Genomic DNA, 8,736 nt, shown 5'->3' with positions numbered 1-8,736 from the left:
TGTTTTTATAGACAAAATAAAAATACAATAAGAATAGTGTAGTGATCTGAAAATATAATAAGAATAGTATAGTGATCTGATCATACTATATACAATTACAAAAGCAGTATAGTGATCTGATCATACTATATGCAATTACAAAAATTGCATGATATAATGATTTATATAAATAGGCATGTTTTATGCCTACTCAATAATACAAATATCATTTTCATGAAATAAATATACCAATATTTTTATCATATATCAATTTCATTTTTATTATAATATTTTTCTCTTTCCTTCGTACCTAGTGTGCCTTATTTTGCAAACTAATTATTGGAAACTTAATTTGTTTTCTATGAAATTTTGAAAAATTTGGAAGAGAATTTTTCATGTTATCAAGATTATAAAATTGGGTTAACCTCTCTTTTCAATATGAAGTCCTTGATAGATAAAACTTATCTATTAGAGAAACAAAAACTTCATGAGCTCACGATATATAATTATTTTGGCTAACATAATAGCATAATTATTTTCCATATTTTTTATTGCGTTTATAAATAGAAAATTAATTAAAGTATAATTTAGGTACGAAACAGATTGGAGTAACTAGCACACCATGCATCCAACCCATGATTTGTTGATTTTTTGTTTTGTTTTTATTGTTGCTAAAGGAACTATAAGCAAGAATGTCATTTTTTTGTTGTTGTTATTTTTTACCCCAATTAAATTAACTAATTACCCTAGCTAATTAATTAATTCAATTTATGCAAGATTCAATTAAGGCATAAGCACATCGTTAATCCAGAGTTTATTAGAGCGAAAAATTAATTTGACACATGCAATATGGACATGATAGGAGACAAACCCAATATGTGATATATATATATATATATATATATATATGTCTCCAAAGTTCCAAACTCTCCACATTGTTCTTGTTCCTCTTTTTTTTTTTTTTTTTTTTTTTTGAAACAAACATACACATGTGAAACAAAATTATTAAGTAGGGAGAACATAAAATGGATACTTTTTAAAAGAGAAGCATATACTAAGCTCTACCATTTGACATGTTTTGAGCTTCCAGTATTTGACATGTGGCGGAGTTTTCCATTCATATAAAATTGGAGAATTGATAAATAAGGAGGAGGCTTCGTGGAAGGCTGATGCTATAGATGCTCTGTTTATGCCGCAGGATGCAGAGGTTATAAAAGCTATCCCAATAAGTTCTCATTTGCCTGAAGATAAACTGATTTGGGCTTGGAGCAATAATGGAGTGTTCTCGGTGAAGAATGCCTACTGGGTTGCTAGTCAAATGTCAATAGCTGAATTTTCTGGTTCAAGCTCTGATGGCAGCCAAGAAAGGAGATTCTGGAATCGTTTATGGCAAATCAATGTGCCTCACAATATAAGGCATTTTGCTTGGAGGGCTTGTCAGGACATCTTACCATTGAAAACTAACCTTGTTAAAAGAAATGTTTTGCAGGTGGCTACATGTGATGGATGCAACGTGGAGGAGGAAGATTCTATCCATTTTTTCTGGAAATGCAGCAGAGCAAAGGAGCTTTGGTCATCGTCCAAGCTGGTTTTTCCAAATGTAATGGACCGGTTAAGTTCTTTTAAGGACATGGTTTGGTGTTTATTGATGGATGAAAAAAGCTCACCGGAAAACTTGGAGTTGCTGCTAACTGGTGCATGGGCGTTGTGGGGAAACTGGAATGAAGTTAGATGTGGCGGGAAGAGAAAGGATGGTAGGATGCTTCTTCATTGGGCAACTCAATATCTGGAGGAATACCGATCTGTCATTATTCCGTCACCAGTTACAAATAGTTCCGTTTCTCATATTCAAAGATGGAACCCGCCACCCACATTGTGTTTTAAATGTAACATTGATGCTGCTGTGTTTGCTGAGTTGAAGTCTGTGGGAATTGGTGTGATTGTAAGGGACTGGCATGGGCACTTTGTAGCAGCTATGTGCAAGAAGTTACACGCACCACTGGGACCTCTTGAAGCGGAATCGAAGGCTGTTGAAATTGGTATGCAGTTCGCAAAGCAGCTGGGTTTATCGGACATAATCATGGAGGGTGACTCGTTATTGGTTTCTAGAGCGTTGAATCAGTCATCTTCACCACCGGCCTCACTTGATGCGGTAATAATGGGGATTAGGTTAGCTTCATTGGACTTCCAAAATGTGTATTTTTCTCATGTAAAGCGTAATGCTAATTCCCCAGCTCATTTGTTAGCAAAGTATGCCAAGGGCATAGTTAATCAATGTATGTGGATGGAGAATTGTCCTAGTTTCTTGGAGCTTGCAATTCTTCATGATGTAAACTCTAATGTTGTTTAATATTAAGTGTGTGATTTCCTATCAAAAAAAAAAAAACAAATGGAACAAGAAACAGTAATTGATTTGGTAGAAATAAATACTATTATTATATGGGTAATACTGTAATAAAAGTCAGGTAGTCTCGGGCTCTCACAAAAGTTGTGGGCCGGACCCATGTTTGAGGCCCATAGCTTTTTGATAAGGCACCCGGGATTGCTTTGTTTGTCGTATTTTCAAAGCGATGGACGGCTGATTTTGACCTAATCGGTTACTTTACTCTTTCTCTCTCTTTCTAGCATCTGACTTCTGAAGGGTTCGCAAAATTTCCAGAATTATCTTCTAGTCAAGAAATTGATCCATCTAACCCTGTTAATTTTTTTTGCAGACACCACCATAGAGCTCTTTCTGAAAGATCTACAATCAATTAGCAAGATAGAGGAAAAGAGATGAATTCTGTATCTCCAGAAAAGTCGCTTCAGGGAAGGCTTTTTCAGTTTTTAAGCAAAGATTTGATCGCTACTTTATGCTCGATGAAATCAATGGTTTACATCTCCTCCACTACGGCTACGATTTCTATGATAATTCCACAAGATATTGTGGACGGAAGGCCAGTTCCAGTCTTCTTCAGAGGTCGACCCACGATCTATCATATATTTCTAAGCTGTACCCTTTTTGCGTTTTTGGGCTCCTTCAGTTCCCTGATGGTCCAGCACAAGCCAAGGGTTGAAAGAGTTTTCAGGATTTATGCCGTGGCTTCAATGATTTCTGCACTGGTAACTCTCCTCTACGCCACAGTACTTAGGTTTGTAGCCCCTCTTTAAAGTTAAAGTGGCCAAAAAAAATATTTGGGGATGAAGTTTTTTTTTTTTTGTTATTTGCTTTTTTTGTTATTTGTTTTTATTTTCAATGTAAGGGATGAAGTATGTACCAGCTTATCGGTCCGATGTACGAATAATGTAATGCTATGTTGTAGCATCTTATATAAAATGTTTTCAGTGTGTGGTATTTGTATTATAGGATAATTGTTATATAATTTTATTAGGAATGTATTTATTATAAAATGCAACAATTATAAATTGCATATGTTATGTTGTAACATACGAATATCCTAATTATTCAATTGAAGTAAAAAATAAAAAATAAAAACGTTGGAAGAATAATATAGAATAAAAGATGATATTAACTCTCTTTCTCTTTCTCGTTAATTTTAAAACAAAATACATATCTCATTTACATTCAATCACATTATTTACAAAACTCACAAATCTATTACATCTAACCTTAACATCGAAATTGTAAATATCATTTTCACTCAATATAAAATGTAAGCTCCACTCCTTTGGTTGTAGTCAACTTATACGAGTTAGGAATAGGAGTTAGGAATAGTTGATAAAGCAAGAATGTTAGAGTTAGGTAGATGTTGTCGAAAAATTAAAGGTAAATGACATCATTTTTAATATGTGTGTATTTAAGATTAGATAGCATGTAGGGTTATGAGGAGATATATATAAAGGGCTAGAAATGCAAGAGGAGGAAATAGTGAATTAAAATATAAAGAGTTTCATGTGTATGTACGAAGGATAAAAAGTCTTGAAACATTGAACCAAATGATACATAAAATATTTATTTCTTAATTAGAAAAGTCTTCAAATATTAAATTAAATAAAATAAAAAATTAATATTTAATTTGTTCTTATCGATACTTGTGAATATTTTAATACTTTTTGCATAGAATGCACTACTTGGCAGAATTTCATATTTTCTTATAAAGTTTATACTTTACTATGAAGTTTTTGCTATATATATTGATTGATTTCCTATGAGATTTTTGCTATATATATTGATTGATTGTATTTCTGTTTGTATATAAAGAATCTAGATAAATTACCGGAAGCTATGTATTGTGGGCTTTCTTTTCTTTCAGTTTGATGGCAAATTTTCAGAGTTGTTTAGGAGGAACCGCATGTGCCCTCTTTTAGGATTCAGTTAAATGAAAACTCTTCAGTAGCTAGTCAAGAATTATAATCGAGCGAATTTAATCCCGGTTGAGCAAAATGAAGCAATTTTTTTTTTTTTTACATTGGCATGAATGCCACTGACTTAACTTTCACAAATTATTACAACCAATCAACCCTTCATCTGTAAATATAAAGCCGAATGACATAGAATTGAGAAATACAGCCCCAAGTTCTTTTTTAAAAAAAACCTTACAAAGATCAATCTATTCTTCCACCATCTCTAAATCATCTTATACTATAGAGGAAATTTTTCCACCCTAACACTAGATCACCACCTACAATGTTGGAGTGATTTGAGCACATAAACAACAACAACAAAAATTTAGCAACCTTAACAGAGAAATCAATTTTGCAGCTGGAGGTTGTAAATTAACTTATATCGCAATTTTTTTATAGTGGATTTGACGAGCTGGGCTAGCTCCTGGAGTGTTTTTTCTTTTTGGATTTTCACTTTGTGAACAATACCTCGCCTCTAATGTGTAGTTTTTCTTGTGATTGTTTTATCACTGCCTCATCCAGATCACAAAATAATCAGCTAATTAACTAATTGGTATTAAATTAATAAAATCAGTAAAAAGTCATACTAGGGGTCTGAAGTCTAAACACATAATTTTCGATTGGTATTTAGAGGTTTGGTTCACCTTGTTTGGATTAAATTTCTTGTGTGTTTATACTCATGAGATGTTTTACTTAAGGATTCTATAGGTTATCTTAGAATTGTTAACAAGTTGTTTAGGGAATTGAGAAGATCAAAGAAAAATTCTAAAAAATATCCCTTCAAAAATTGAATAATCTTGAGCTTGAAAAAGAGGCCTAAGTATGAAGCTTGATGGAGCGAACAAGTAGGTTGAAAAATAGAAAGAGTTGCCGAAAGTAATTGAAAAAATTAAATGAAATTGATGTCCATATAAACTCACACATACAAAGAGGAGGTCCAATCAAGTTTTAGAACTTGGACTTAATTTGTTTAGCAGAAACAATTTGGCAAAGTTTACTAGTGTGTGAACTAAACTTGCATGCCCATTACTGAATCTAGTAGCCCCGTGTCTATAGCATCATCATCAAAATCATCATACATCACGAGCCAGTCTGTTCGATTCCAGTCTGTTCCATTCCAGCTTTAATGAATTAGTACTCTCAATTTCAGAAAGAAGCAAACATTAGAGAGCCTAGGCAGAAACAGTAGCCATCAATTGGCTTCAGAATACCCTCTTGTTTCAGTCTTTCTTCAAGTGTAGCTCTTATTTTTAACCCCACACCAACTTGATCACTCTTGCTATGTTTTAACAGTTGCACTTCAGCCGAGTTGAAGCAACTAATATTTTGTGTTGATTGAAAAGGTAAATGGGTACATAGCCTAGATAAGGCAAAGTAGCTTAAAAAGATCCATGTGACAGACTCCAATTAGTTAGGATTGTAGCTTTAAAAACAATTAGAGTTAAAAAACAAAACAAGAAGTAGGATCAGCATGCTTTAGAAGGGTTAGCTGTTACAACGTGGAATGTTCGGTATCTACAAAATACTATTATTCATGGTGGTACTCTTTAATCTTCTTCAAATGTGGTGGTATCCAGTCTGAATTTGTTAAGAGGATTTTCAACTAGTTTTGAACCAAAAAATGAAACAACAATCTACCCATTTTGGTTCAATTGTTAATAGTGCTTGGATGCCTCCACTGCATTGTATTTATAAGATCAATTGGTCTGTTCAGTTTATACTAGAGCTTTGACCGTAATGGATTGGGTGTACTTATCCGTGATGCTGAGGGTGCTGTTATATAGCATACAGGCGTTCTAAAATTCCATGAGTTTCAAAGCCTCTTGGACTCTTTTCTCTCGGGAGTAATTGAGGCGATTATTTTCTCACAAGAGACTAGGATTATATTTGAGTATGATGATGCTAGAATTCCGTGTGTGCCGATTTCTATATCTTGCTGTAAGAGCATCCGCATTTGGGCTTCTAAATGCCAAATGTTAAGAACATTTGGCATTTAAGCCCCAAAACCCATTAGCAATGGGAAGGCTATATCCCAAATGCTAAAAAAAATTTGAGATTTTGCTACAGTACCATCTCAAATGTAAGATGATACTGTAGCAAGATGGTATAAAAAAATAAAAAAAATTTATTAACTTAACCGGGAAATTTCTCACTCTCCCTCATTTTATCTCTTTCTTTTCTCTCTCTTCCTTCTCTCTTTCTCATCCCCTCTCTCTCGCCGAATAATCAAGCCGGATCGGAGCTCACGCCGGATCCGTTCCGATGGGTTCCATTCCATTCCGATGGAGATCAGTTTGGCGAGGTGGGTTCCGTTCCAATGGAGATCCGTTCCACGGAGATCGGCATGGATTGTTGATGGGTTCCGATGGCGAGGTGGGTTCCGATGGATTGTTGATGGGTTCCGATGGCGAGATGGGTTCCGATGGCGAGGTGGGTTCCACGAAGATCCGTTCCGTTCCGATGGCAAGGTGGGTTCCGATGGATTGTTGATGGGTTCCGATGGCGAGATGGGTTCCGATGGCGAGGTGGGTTCCACGGAGATCCGTTCCGTTCCGATGGCGAGGTGGGTTCCGATGGAGATCGGCATGGATTGTTGATGGTGGGTTTTTCTTCAAATTTTTGTTTTTGTGATTGTTGTGATTGTTGATCGGCATGGATTGTTGGGATTGTTGTTGTGATTTGCTGGGGTGGCTGGGTTTGTTTACGGTGATTTGTTGTGATTTTCTCCGGGTTTTTTTTTTTTTTTTTTAATGATAGGAGACAAACCCAATATGTGATATATATATATATATATATATATATATGTCTCCAAAGTTCCAAACTCTCCACTTCTTGAAGAATCTACTAACAAAAATTGAGGTTATAAGTACAAAGAATATATTTGCGGAAAAAAATTATTAGTTGAGGATTTCTTAATCTTGTTCTTCTTTTTTTTTTTTTTAGAAACAAACATACTCATGTGAAACAAAATTATTAAGTAGGGAGAACATAAAATGGACACTTTATAAAAGAGAAGCATATACTAAGCTCTACCATTTGACATGTTTTGAGCTTCCAATATTTAACATGTGGTGGAGTTTTCCAGTCATATAAAATTGGCATTGACTAACTATTGCCAAATGGCAAACAACCATTTTTAGTATTTTCCATAAGCAATGCTACATATAAAAATTTTGATAAACATTTTTTATATAAGCTCAATTGACAAGTTTATATTGGTTCTTATCTGAGTTCAATACTAACATCATTTTTTACATACCATTAACAATACACCACATCAATAAATAACAAATTTGTCATCAAATATTTTGTGTATATAAACTTTCTCTTTTCACCTATCAAAAACAAATGGAACAAGAAACAGTAATTGATTTGGTAGAAATAAATACTATTATTATATGGGTAATACTGTAATAAAAGTCAGGTAGTCTCGGGCTCTCACAAAAGTTGTGGGCCGGACCCATGTTTGAGGCCCACAGCTTTTTGAGACTGCACCCGGGATTGGTTTGTTTGTCGTATTTTCAAAGCGATGGACGCTGATCTTGACCTAATTTGTTACTTTACTCTTTTCTCTCTTTCTAGCTTCTGACTTCTGAAGGGTTCGAAAATTTTCCAGAATTATCTTCTCATCAAGAAATTGATCCATCTAACCCTGTTAATTTTTTTTGCAGACACCACCACAGAGCTCTTTCTGAAAGATCTACAATCAATTAGCAAGATAGAGAAAAAGAGATGAATTCAGTATCTCCAGAAAAATCGCTTCAGGAGAGGCTTTTTCAGTTTTTAAGCAAAGTTTTGATTCCAAATTTGATCGCTACTTTATGCTCGATGAAATCAATGGTTTACATCTCCTCCACTACGGCTACGATTTCTATGATAATTCCACAAGATATTGTAGACGGAAGGCCAGTTCCAGTCTTCTTCAGAGGTCGACCCACGATCTATCATATATTTCTAAGCTGTACCCTTTTCGCGTTTTTGGGCTCCTTCAGTTCCCTGATGGTCCAGCACAAACCAAAGGTTGAAAGAGTTTTCAGGATTTATGCCGTGGCTTCAATGATTTGTGCACTGGTAACTCTCCTCTACGCCACAGTACTTCGGTATGTAGCCCCTCTTTAAAGTAGCCAAAAAAATTAGGGATGAAGAATCTTTTATATAATTATATTGCTGTTTGTATATTAAGAATCTGGATAAATAACTAGAAGCTATGTATTGTGGTTTTTCTTTTCTTTCAGTTTGATGACAAATTATTATGCTTCTTGATGTAAATGGATATATTTCACAACATCTAAAGCTAGTCTGAAGAATTTCAATAGAGTGAATTTAATCCCGTTGAGCGAAATGAAGCAATTTTTGAATTTGATTTGCTCGAAAGCCATTGACTTAACTTTCACAAATTAGTTGCACCCAATC

The 8,736-nt window shown here is 34.6% G+C and overlaps 1 long non-coding RNA gene across 1 annotated transcript; it reads left to right on the top strand.

The window, feature by feature from the left end:
• The first annotated feature begins 2,450 nt into the window (after positions 1 to 2,450).
• Positions 2,451 to 3,322, top strand: LOC111988589 (uncharacterized). The gene is made up of 2 exons (XR_002880435.2): positions 2,451 to 2,575; positions 2,694 to 3,322. It is a non-coding gene; the product is annotated as an uncharacterized LOC111988589 (long non-coding RNA).
• The last annotated feature ends 5,414 nt before the right edge of the window (positions 3,323 to 8,736 follow it).

The sequence above is a fragment of the Quercus suber genome, unplaced genomic scaffold (assembly GCF_002906115.3).
Source record: "Quercus suber isolate HL8 unplaced genomic scaffold, Cork oak 2.0 scaffold_131, whole genome shotgun sequence".
In the NCBI taxonomy this organism is placed as follows: Eukaryota; Viridiplantae; Streptophyta; class Magnoliopsida; order Fagales; family Fagaceae; genus Quercus; species Quercus suber.
Note: the sequence above shows the minus strand (reverse complement) of the source record. Positions and strands in the feature narration are given on the sequence as shown.